General features: G+C 35.0%; 1 protein-coding gene across 4 annotated transcripts in view; it reads left to right on the top strand.

Annotated features, from left to right (window-relative positions):
• Positions 1–523: 523 nt before the first annotated feature.
• The window catches only part of LOC129945358 (neprilysin-1), a 69,859-nt gene continuing 57,248 nt past the window's right edge, over positions 524–13,134 (top strand). Inside the window, exons 1-2 of one of the 4 annotated variants that reach the window (XM_056055047.1) lie at positions 524–674; positions 1,708–1,953. The gene's annotated coding sequence lies outside the window, so the exon portion shown is untranslated. Of the gene's footprint in view, positions 1,605–1,707; positions 1,954–13,134 lie in introns of all 4 variants that reach the window. The other 3 variants (XM_056055046.1, XM_056055045.1, XM_056055048.1) reach the window with 3 other exon arrangements.

Raw genomic sequence — 13,134 nt, 5'->3', positions numbered from 1 at the left:
TAAACTCTCTCTTTCTTTTTATTTGAACACATTCTATTGCTCGTAAATGTTTCCATATCAAATTATATTCGTGTGATTAACTAATCTACTTCAAAAATGTAAATATATTCACTCTAATCTCATAGACAACAACTTTATGTACATATTTATCGCAAATATAGAGTAGATGGAAGTTCGAGATTAAAAGTTTATAAGTTATAACTTTTTCATTGATAGAACCGGTGGCGGCGCGTCGGTCGCGTCGAGGCGGCTATCAGTTGTTGTTGTTGTTGTTGTTGCTATAAAGCTAACGTTATCTTAAAGTCAACTTTGGTTTGTTCGATTTTGCTTGTTAAAAGTCAGTGTCACTTTTGCAAAATACAAACATGTTGTAGGAACATGCGAATAGCTACACTACCATACCGACACACCAAACGAACAACAACGCAACGGCAATGAAAACAACAACGACAAAACGAAAAAAGCTCAAACGATATCAGTTTAAAAGCTAAGGACTCGGCATTAACTTGGTCAGTGTGCTCGAGAAGTTTGCAAACTTCTCATCAACTTTATATTCTGGCTCGGATTGTTCTTGTATCGTAGAAAAGTGTCTTGATTTTATTCCGGTGAATTTGTGTTGTGCTGCAGTCTCACAATTCAGTTTACACTTTCAGTTGTATTTTAACTGTGTTCGGGTAAAGCAGTTTTCACCGCATAATTTCTTATTGGTTTCTTATATTTATTTTTGTTCTTGGCTTGTTTTTTTTTATCACAAATGTACCATAAACCATAACTTAAAGGTGTACAGAGGTACACAGCGCCAATAAACGTCTCTCAACCTTAACGTGATTTTGAATAAATCTCCTGGCGAAGGCGAGGCGATTGCCTGCCTGCCGGAGCCGGTTCGCGGTACGCAGTTGTTCGCACCGTGTGCCGAATATTATTACGATAATTTTATGAATATTTTATTGTTGCTTTAGGTAGTTTGCATTTGAGATTTTATTTTGGATACAACATTTTTATATATTTTTACTGTTTCTTTTTCACTGTTGATATGGCAGTTGAAAGACAGCAAATAATATGCGGTCTTTTTGGTGAAGTGTGAGCGATTTTTTAATGCTCGTTTAAGACTTTTAACTGACTTTTTAACACCTCCTTTGGTTTTAAATTTTGATGCTGCAATCTCTGTAAACGATATCAGTGCATTTTGGAGGAGGTCGAATCGAAAAAGTGATATATGTACATATGTGGAAAAGGGAACATAAACTTGTTAGCGATAAACACCCTTCAAAAGTCGTGCACATTTAATCTTATGTGGTGTGTTTTTTTTTCAATGTTTTTTCTTTTCAATTTTTCGCGGGGACTTGGACTAAGTGAATTTTAAAAAACGTGAGGTTCACGGTTTATGTGCATCTTATGCAAATTTAACTGCTTCGAGATATTAGTAGAAGTCACACATATTGGAAAAAGATGTTGTTTTTTAAGTTGTTTATTTTTGTTTAATTTTTGCAAATGTTTTATCAGATTTTATGTTCAAAACAAGAAAAGTTAAATTACTATAGAACTTATAACTGTGGTGTTCTTATTTAAATCTTGGCATATCTCAATCTCGATAAAAGTTGAAGGTATGCTTGGAATTTTTAAAAGTCAAACGAGTTTTTTTTTTGGGCCTTTTTTGATATTTTTGGTTAAACATATTTTTTTTTGCATTTATTTAATTCAATTCAGAAATAAAGTGTGTTCTTTATGAAGTGAAGTGAACTGAACTGTGAATAGAGAGAGTGAAGTTTCTTATATGTTTAATATGTTGATGACCATGATTGTTCGTTTTTTTTTTTAATAAATAATTAATAGAAATACATTAATAGAATTGTCTATATTCATAAATAAACATAAAAGATTAAAAAATATCGTTTTTCGAGTTAAACTTTCTTCTTCAAACACCAGCGAGAATATAATATCCAATTTATTAAGGTAATTTTATGTAGTTTTTTTTCTATTTTTGTTCTTTTCTTTTGTTTAAATATTCATTATCATTCATTTTGGATAAAAATCTACATGGATATAAAATTTAGTGTAAACTTTAGAATGATGCAATATCTTTTGCTAATTAAGTGCTATCCATAAATGTTTCTAATAAAAATCGTTTAAATTTGAATTTTTGTTGAGAATACAGGAAAGATGATCGGATTTAATTTTATGAACCAAAAGACGTGTGTTGTTTTTTTTTTTTAATCTGTTTAGGTAATAAATCTATTTTCATGTAGCTATAAACTTTTGATTCTTAAACAATGATTTTTCGGACGTGAAATTTATTTGAAATTAATTTTAAACATTTACAGTCTTATTTAAAAACGCTGTATAGAGCCTACATAAAGTTATGTTATCTCTATAATGCCTCTAAACGCAAAAATGCTATTTATAAAACTTATACAAGGTTGCATAGTCCCATAATAAGCTAAACGCGTTTTGAGGTTGAATAGAGCCTACATAAGGAAATTATTGTTATTATTATTTCGTAAATGTCATTTTGATTTCTCTCCTCTCTTTTTGAAATTAAAATAAAAACAATAATGCCTCTCGAGTTTAGCTCGTGAGCCGAAGAAACGAAGAATCTAAAAAAAATATAGATTTTCGAAAGAGAATATCATACAAATAATTGGAATTATTTTGTTATATTTTAGTTGCTATGACAACTAGCAGATTTTATAGTACTTTTGGCACTTTTTTTGATATAAGCATTGTATAACTAAAATTTATAGCAGATTTTTTTATAAATAGGAATTTTTGCAACGTTACATAGAGCCTACATAAATCCTTATTCACTGTATAACTATTCATCTGTTTAGCGAATTCTATTAAATAAGACTGTTAATTTGTTAATAAAAGAAAACACTCATACGCCACAGTTTACTTTTTTTTTTAGTAGGAGTAGTGATTTATTTGGTCCAATAATTTCAGTGTTTGGTACAAAATTGTTCAAGAGGACACAAGTCCACAGGTTTTTCTCAAAACCCACCCTTTGTCTATCAACTCCTACTCTCACCTCCCCGCGGTGAACATCGGGTGCCTAGTACCTCAACTGGAGATTGGGTTCCAAACCCCAGTGGAAAGTTGTTGGGGGCAGCAAACGAGAGAGGTGGGGAGAGGTGTTTCCACTAAATCACCTCTCCTTAGCCAGGCGGCAGCGGACGAATTCTTGAGATGGACTCAACGGTGGCGTCTACAGTTCCAGTAAGGTTGAACTACTTAGTGAACAATTATAGGGCTTCTTCGACATATTCGAAGCTCAGGCCTGTAAGGAGTGGTTTATCCTTCCCCTTCCTTGGAGTTATACTAAGGATCTGGCCCTCCAGGTTGGGGGTTGTGCCGTCGGAGTGACTTCCTGGCCACGTAAAAAATACCTTTAGTTGCGAAGCACCAACAAGCTTTGGATACGGACGGATTCACTGTTGACAACCCACGCAAACTAACTTCGGATATGCACGTGGAATGTTAGGTCCCTTAACAGACCACGTGCAGCCAAACAACTAGCAGAAGCCCTAAACTGCTGCAAGGCAGATATTACCGCCATCCAAGAAGTGCGATGGGATGGTCCGGGCAAACGCATACTAAAAGACTGCGATATCTGCTACGGCGACTGCTACCGAGAACAAAGACAGCGTCTATTTGGGTGTGGATTTGTTGTTGGAACTAGACTCAGGCAAAAAGTCTTGAGTTTCAACAGTGTGAGCGAGCGCATCACGACAATCCCCATCAAGGCTAAATTCGCCAACATAAGCGTAATATGCGCGCATGCCCCAACAGAGGAGAAAGATGAACACACCAAAGACATATTCTTCGAGCTCTTGGACAAGACACATTAGCAGTGCCCTGGCTATGACATTAAAATTGTCTTAGGAGATTTGAATGCCAAGCTAGGAAGAGAAGATATCTTTGGTGGCATAATTGGGGGATACAGCCTACACGACACCACGTCCAACAACGGATTCAGGCTAGTCAACTTCGCTGCGGGGCAAGACGTTCTGGTACTAAGTACGCAGTTCACGCATCTTAATATCCACAAGATGACATGGAAATCTCCTGATCAATCAGCCGTCAACCAGATTGACCACATTGCGATCGAAGCACGACAATTCTCCAGTATCCAGGATATCCGAACATTCCGAGAGGCCAACATTGACTCGGACCACTACCTCGTTGTAGCCAAGGTACGGCTACGGATATCCCGATCCAAGCCAAAACAAGGAAGTACTGTGAGAAGATTCGACGTTAGACGGCTACAATCGCAAGAGACTGCCATGTCCTTTCCCGATTGAGTCTCTAATAACCTCTTAAAGAGTCCTATGCTATCTGCATGTATTGAAAACCAGTTGCATCATTGCCTTGCAGCCATCAGAGATGCCGCCTCTGAAGTGCTAGGTTTCACACGGCCACCACAGTAAACCCCTGGTTTGACGACGAATGCCGGCAAGCGTAAGCAGTGAAACAAAAGGCATACAAAACGGCGCTGCACAAAAGGACTAGAGCTGCTCGCGAGCTCTTCGCGCAGAAGAGGAGAGAGGAACACCGGCTTCTTAGATGGAAAAAAGAGAGCATGAGAAGCACACGATCGAGAAGATAGAGGGATGTCACAACAGGATTTTACCAAAAGGTAAAAAAAACCTCCCAAGGGTACCAGCCACGAACCGAAGCCTGTAAAGACGATCAGGGGAACATCATAGTAGAACCGCAGTCGAAGCTGAGAATATGAAAACATCACTTCTCCAAATTATATAACACCGATGACGAACCGAATTCCGCTGTAAGGGAGATAGAACCACTCAACCTCGGCGACGCAGATCAACAATTCCGCCTACCCGACCTTCACGAAGTGAAGATAGCTATATCTAAACTTAAGTCAAACAAAGCTGCTGGAGCTGACGGCATTGCTGCCGAACTATTCAAAGCAGCAGGCGATGACTTGGTACGGAGCATGCACCAACTCATCTGGAAAATATTGTCGGAAGAAAGCATGCCCGATGAGTGGAATCTCAGCAAATTGTGTCCGATACATAAGAAAGGAGACCCTCTAAACTGCGCCAACTACAGAGGCATCAGTCTCCTTAACATTGTGTATAAGATCATCTCGGCCATATTATGTGAACGACTAAAGCCGTTCGTCAACAACCTGATTGGTCCTCATCAGTGTGGCTTCAGACCAAGAAAGTCCACTATCGACCAAATATTCACACTATCGATATACACCATCTCCTTATCGTTTTTAAAGGGGCGTATGACAGCATCTATAGGAAAGATCTCTGCCGAGCAATGTCTAGTTTTGGCATCCCTGTCAAACTTATCCGTTTGTGCAGAATGACGATGGAGAATGGACGCTACTCTATCAAGGTCGGAAAAGATCTTACCGATGCATTTGATGTCAAAAAAGGTTTTAGACAAGGCGATGAACTGTCATGCTACTTCTTCAACATCGTTCTGGAAAGAATTGTGCAAAACTCAACCGTCAACACTAGGGGCACAATCTTCCAAAGGTTCATCCAATTACTCGGATACGCAGATGACATAATTGACATAATTGGAAGATCAAAGCGTGATGTCAGTGGAGCGTTTTTGAGCTTTGCGACGGAAGCGAAGGAGATGGGTTTAGTGGTCAATGAGGGCAAGACCCAGTATATGCTGTCATCAAAAAAGGACATTGAACAACGACGAGTTCGACAAAACGTCTCCATGGACAGTTATAACTTTGATGTAGTTAAGGACTTTGTTTTGCTATTTACACAGACAACGACACCGGCGCTGAAATCAAACGAAGAATAACTCTTTCAAATCGCTGCTTCTTTGGACTTAGAAGGCAATTGAGAAATAAAGTCCTCTCTCGAGCATATATAAGACACTCATCATCCCGGTTCTCATTTATAGCGCTGAGGGCTGGACTCTGTCAAAGAAAGATGAGAGCGTCTTAGGATGCTTCGAGAGAAAAATTCTTCTTGAAGATTTGTAGGATTTCGTATAAAAACAGTGTGTTTTTTTCCCAGATTGCTCTTCTTATTGGGATAAGTATTGGACAGGAATCCACGAGTTGTTGTATACATCTTCCCTTACTCTTAAGTTGCACATAGTGCACTCCACATCTGTTTCATTGATGTTTCAGTTTCAGTTTCATGGCAGGTAATTTAAGTATAGTAGTTCTCCCCTGGTTTTAAAAATGGTAGATATCATATCTAGGTTAAATCTATCATCAAAATAATTCTTCGGACCAAGGTCATGCTGCAATAGTCTGTATGTTGTTCTTGACTGGCTTTGTTCGCTTTGGCTGGTTGGAAATTAAATTCATTTCGTGTAGACTCTTCTATTTTTGATATCAAATCTTGTATCTTCCTCCTTGGGGGCATCTCGTTATTGTATTCCAAAATGACGCCGTGAACGCTGCTTAGCATAGTTCATTCATTAAAAAATTGCAGTTTTCTCCTTTGGAGATACTTCAGTACTTTGAAAGGGAGACGGTTGCTCGGTAGTGCCATGACTTTCTGGATGTAGCTGAAATGAAGTTCGAGAGTGTGTATAACTTAAACTTATCTTTCGTCTCAAGCACGACGCATTTTGAAGACCGGGTTAATTCATCAGAGAATAATTTATCAAATGCTAGGCCTAACACACCCCTTTTCGACTTCTCTCCCATTACCCCGGAGGATGTAGTTGAGGCCCTTCTATCGATAAAATCTAACGGTATAGGACTCGATATGATGCACCCTAAGTTCTTAAAAATTGTGCTCCCTACCTTGCTACCATTCATCACACTCATTTTTAACTCCATCTTAAGAACACGTGAATTTTCATCACTATGGAAAAAAGCAAAGGTTATTCCTATACCAAAAAATTCCAATGGAGATGAGTTTAGACCTATACCTTTATTGCCTTTCTTGTGGAAAGTTTTTGAGAGAATACTTCAAAAGCAAATAAGGGAGTTTCTACCACGGTTTGACTTATTGACCTCAAGACAATCCGGGTTTCGAAAGAAAAATAGCTGCTTGACTGCCTTGTTAAGTGTTTCTGAGGATATCAGAAAAGCAGTTAATATGGACAACGTTACTTTTCTAATTCTTCTCGATTTCTCTAAGGCCTTCGATATGGTAAGTCACAACATTCTTTTCCTTAATCTATCAAATTATTTCAATTTTTCCTCCTCTGCAGTCGATCTATTGTTTTCTTATTTAACAGAACGTGAACAGGCGGTTGAACAAAAAGACCCTGACTTGGGAGGACCATATCAATAGAACTGTGGATAAGTGTTATAGTGTCCTTCGTATGCTTTGGCCATCTCAATATTTAATTCCAATAAAAATCAGAGTTCTTTCAATAAAAATTTTCTGCAAACTTCACTTCGAAAGCAAAAGAAAACTTAGTGTCGTCTTTAACTGTGCTGTTTGTTATGTTTATGGACTTAGACGTTTTAATCGAATATCCAATAACGTGATTCAATTTCTCGGAATGACATTTACAAATTTTCTTAAATATCGAACTATAACTTTTTTCTCTGATATTCTTCAAACCCGACAACCTGAATACCTTTATAATGAGATAAGATTTCTAAACTGAAATCGTTCCGCGTTTTTTTGTTTTGCGACATCTAAACGCCAGTTTTTTGTAAACTCTTCACGAATGTGGAATTCCTTACCACGTGAAATAAGAAGTTTAAATTGCGCAAAGAAATTAAAAAATGAATTAAAACTGTACCTTACCAAATAATTAAATTAAAACAATTAATAATATACTTACTAATATTTTTGGTATTATTATTCTCTTTCTTTTTTTTTGTAATTTGACGTTTTAACATTTTAACTTATATTTATTGTGATACAAAATGTCGTAGCTGATGTACACTTTAAAGCTATATTATAAATAAGAATTTATGTTCTTACAATATTAGCTAATCATGATTAATAAATACTAAAATGCTAAATATATAAAGTGGTGGTAAATCTGTTTCCAGATGTAGCATGTAGTTTTGAGTGTTGTATGGTAATCTGAAGTTTTTTTTGACAAAATATCTTAGAAGTTGTTCCACCTCTTCATATTGGTATATCCCTCAGACTTGTGCGGCACAGCACATTATGGATCTCATAACTGCATCAAAAATCTTATACTTCGAGCTCGGAGGGATATTACTCTTGCTCAACACTCCATTTCAGGTACTATTAATCGCGCGTTTAGATTCTTTTAGTTTTTCTTGCAAGTGTTTTTTGAAAGACAGTTGTGGTGTCATAAGTACACCTTGACTATTTCGAGATCTTCATTGTTCTAAGTCCATTTTTCGTTTCCAGCAATCGTCCTTGTCCTCAAGATTTTTGATTTGCTCGTATTGAGTTGAAGATTCCATAAGTAGCAATATTGCTGTAGTTTGTTGATCATCAATTGCATCACGTCGGGGCTCTCTGCTATTATGACAATGTCATCAGCATATAAAACCACCAGGTAGGGAATCTTTGAGATCATCAAGAAAAATTGAGAAGAGTATTGGGCTCAGAAGGCATCCCTGCTTGACTCCTGTTTTCGTCTGAAACCAACTAGACAAAGTGTTTCCATCCCATACCACCGTAAGATTATCCTTATATAAATTCTGCAATACCTTGAGCATTTTGGTTGACATCTTTAGGTTACTCAACTTAAAAAATAGAGCTTTCCTATCTATGAAGTCGAAGACAGCCTTAAAGTCAACGAAGAATGTGTAAAGTTTCTTTCCTCTATCCAGGAACGACTGCGCAATGCCAGTAAGGGAGAAAATATTGTCCACGGTGGAGTAGTCTTTTCGGAAACCCGCTTGGAACTTACTGATCAGATCGTTGTCTCGGATCCAGTTCGTCAGTCTCTCCAACATAATCCCAGTAAATATTTTTGTCACTGTGGAACGAGATTCCTCTGTAGTTGCTTGGATCTTTTGGGTCACCCTTCTTAAGTAAAGGAAATATTACATTTTTCTTGAAGCTTTCCGGTGCCTTTCCAAAATTAAAAAGAGGCTGGGATGCGACCCACACTGACAGCTTCCCATCCCGTCTGTTGAGTTGTCTTGCTTAAAACTTTGTCTATATGTACTCGTATCAATTTTTACCAAATTTGCGTATTATTTTTTGTAGATTTTATTTTTTATGAAGAAACGGACTGTTGGATTTTATATACAAATTATTGAATATCGAAAACAATATTTTCTGAGAAATAAAATAAGTTTGAAGCCAATATTTTTAATTTTTGAAAAGCTATTTGAGTCGAAAGAACATTTTTACCAAGTTTTAGTATTGTTTTTTTTTAGAGTTTTATTTTTTGTAAAAAAGCTGTCACTTCAATTTTTTTTCAAAATTTTATCGAATGTTAAAAACAATATTTCTTATAAGAAAAAATTAGTTTGAAGCCAATATCTCAAAGTTTTGAAAGATATTTGAGCCGCAAATCAATTTTTACCAACTTTTATTAATTTTTGTTTAGGTTTCTATTTTTTGTAAAAAAAAACTGTTAATTTGATTTTTCTCAAAATTTGTCCTAATATTGAAAACAATATTTTTTATAAGTAAAAATTAGTAAGGAGCTATTATCTCAAATTTTTGAAAAGATATTTGAGTCGAAAATCATTTTTTACCAACTTTTGTTAATTTTTTTTTCGGTCTTTAATATTTTGTAAAAAAAAACTGTCAATTTGATTTTTCAAAATTTTATCAAATGTTGAAAACAATATTTCTTATAAGATAAAATTAGTTTGAAGCCAATACTTCAAATTTTTGAAAAGATATTTGAGTTGAAAATCAATTTTTACCAACTTTTATACATTTTTTTTTAGGTTTTTATTTTTTTTTTGTAAAAAATTGTCAATTCGATTTTTCTCAAAATTTGTCCTAATGTGGAAAAAAATATTTATTATAAGTAAAATTAGTTTGAAGTCAATATTTCAAATTTTTGAAAAGATATTTGAGTCTAAAACCAATTTTTACCAACTTTTCTTAAATTTTTTGTATGTTTTTAATTTTTCGTACAAAAGCTGTCAGTTCGATTTTTCTCAAAATTTTATCAGCTGATGTCAAAAACATTATTTTTCGTTGCACAAAATTGTTTTGGAGATGGAATCATATTTTAGTCTTAAAATTTTGGAGGTGACAATATTTTTTTTTTGATTTATAAAAAAAACCGTTAAATGGAATTTTTTCAAAAAATATACTTGTTTGGTATCACATTACAGTTTATTATATAAAATTTAATTCAAGTCTCTAGCGTTTTTGGTTCGTCAGATATTTAGGGTTAACCAAAATGTTCACCTTTTTTTCAAATTGCTATGGTAAAAAAAAACACCCATGCAATTTTCTTGAGAGTCCTTTCTGCAGCTTTCTGTCTTATTATCTGTATAACAAAATTTATTTGAAGTCGATATCTCTTCTGGTTCTTGAGCTATGGACGACGAAAAAAATTTACGTATACAATACACGCAATAGGGACCTTGAAAAGTCGAGAAATGTCAAAATTTTCAATTTTACAAATCGGACCCATTACAATAACTTCCTATGGGAAGTTAAAAATAGAGTTGTAAGCCTTTGTAAGGTCTTCTAGAAAAGTTTCGGTTCAATTTATGAAGAATTCATATGGAATACGGTCTTCACCAGGAGCTTTGTTAGTGTTGCAGCGGGAAATGACTCTGCTCACATCTTGTGCAGTTATTGGGCGATCTAGCTCTTCTACTACTCCAGGAATTTCTCGAAATGGGTTGCTAACATAGAAGCATCAATTTTTATATTCTGCCCAAGAGTTGTGCCGTTTATTGTCTGCACGATCTTCCAGAAGGATCTGCTATCGTTAACATCCTTAAGTGTCAATGCTAGTGTCAGAGTGTATGCTTTTTGTTTTTGTTCGCACAGCGTTTTGTACTTTTTGTTTGCTTCTTGGTATAGGTATTTCGTATTTGTGTTTCCAGTATCCTTAAAAATGCGAACGACTTTTTTCTGGCTGCTTCGCAATCCCAATATCAAGGCTGTTTTCACTTTTCCCTTTGTCTCCATTGGAGTGGTATTGCGGCTATACAGGTTGTTAGCTCAGCTGTTCCGTTGATGGTTTTGATCAGTCTCTGATTTACTAGCATAAGTTCTTCATCCAGATTTGATCTTTATTTCTCTTTTATTTGTTCCCTCCATTGCAGCTTAAATAGATAACTGTGATCGATGGTGTTGCCATCATCAGAGCTATATATCATATTTAAAGATATTGGTTGGTGATCTGAATGAAATCATTCACCTTAAAATCATCGACACACTCAAGCCATTTCCCTTTAATGAAGCAGTAATCTATCGTTGAGCACGCAGCTACCTAATAAAAGTTAAACTTCCTTCTTTATCACTTTTTGAGCGACCGTTTAGCAGTTTTGGTCCGATGGTTTCACACATTTCTATTATTTTTTTGCCATTTCCGTCGATTTTTTTAAAGGTGTGCATTTTTCCTCTAATTTATTTTTTGAAGATTTAGTTTTCATGACAATGACTTCAATTAAATTAGCGTTTAGAAGAATTAGGTACATTTTCTTTTAAAAATTACTCGAAAACAAACGAAATTTATTCGTCTAAGAACAACATTTTTGAGGTAATAAAATTGTACATATTTTCTAACATCACATTGGCATATGGCCCTTAAAAAGTAAACTTAAAATATCGAAGTTTTTAATAAGAACTGGGTGTATGTCAAAATAAAATAAAATAAATTGCGTGTTTAATAACAACACACATTTTTTATTTTATCAATGACTTTGTATGTTTAACATAAATAATGGTTTTGCGTGTTTTCCATTTTGAACAATTGGAATAGGCATTTAAGAAAAACCCATGCAACCCTTAATTTTTGGTCGTGCAAAATGGCCATTGTGGACTGTAATAAATGAAATTAGAATTCTTACCGCCAATATTCAGTTTGACCTTAAAAACATGTTGAATGGGAATACAAAAATCTTTGCATGAGGTGTTTTGCTTGAAAATTATCCTTTTTTGGAAGGTTGCAAACGTATCAAAGAAGTCTAAAGTTTGGCTTAATTTGAGCTATGTGTATAATGAGGCTAAGTACGCGATTGGTTGATTTTACAATATTGTTACATCTGTCACTAAAAATTATGTTCAAAATGTTTTATAACCGTGTTGACTTAAAATCTGGTTTCCAAAATCTAATCCATTTTACGAAATCGGGGTACCCTTATATTATTTCAGGGCAGTTTTCCTTTTTCAAGTTTTCAGGACAGATATGGGAAAAGAGCCTTAAAAATGAAAGGTGATGCAAGTTATCGTTATTTTTAGAAGCAATATATATTTTCTTGAATTTCAACTTCAAAAAATTCCGCAGTAATACTAGAATCTTAGAAATGACAATCAGTTTGTAGTGAGTTCTATTTCAGACGCATTGTCTTATATAAAGATTCTTTTTTCAGCAGCACATCATTTCCATATTCAAAGCTTTTTAATCGTTTTGCACCAGCGCGGTGTGTAAACTTCAATTCTTCGCCCCATTTTCCTAACACTTAAAGGAAAGTGTTTAAGCATTTCAGGAAAGTATTAACCCCTTATTGCGTACAAATTATACGGACAGTAAATTGAGGGGTATTTGATGTTTTTGAACACGTCATTTTGCTGTCAGCTCATTTGGACATAATTTAACAGGACTAAGATATTACCCACAATATGAGGATGTTTTAAGGCGCCAGTTATAGCTGACGGTGTTTCCCCTTGATTTTTCTATTTCCTGAACAGCTCATACTTTTATGTTCAAAAGTAAAACAAATCGTTTCACTGATTTGTGTTCCAATTTCACATAATTCCAACGACAGATTACTGTCAGTAAAATTATTTCGGTGACTTTCAACCAGAAAATTTTTTTCAATGATAGAAATTTTTAATGATAGCAAAAAACGACCTGTCAAACTCCAATATTTGTTTTTAATGATGGAAATCAATGATAGCTATAACTGGCGCCTAAGGGGGCTGTCGTAGTTATTATTGGGTTTTCAGCATTGAAACTAATAATTGGATTTGTTTGACAGTTCTTTTACAGCTACCATTAAAAATGTTTAACATTCAAAAATATTTACAGTCATTGGAATTGAATGAAATTGAAACAGAAATCAGTGGAATAATTCGTAATAGAATT

Source organism: Eupeodes corollae, chromosome 2, assembly GCF_945859685.1.
Source record: "Eupeodes corollae chromosome 2, idEupCoro1.1, whole genome shotgun sequence".
In the NCBI taxonomy this organism is placed as follows: domain Eukaryota; kingdom Metazoa; phylum Arthropoda; class Insecta; order Diptera; family Syrphidae; genus Eupeodes; species Eupeodes corollae.
The sequence above is the reverse complement of the archived record's forward strand: the minus strand, read 5'-3'. Positions and strand labels throughout refer to the sequence as shown.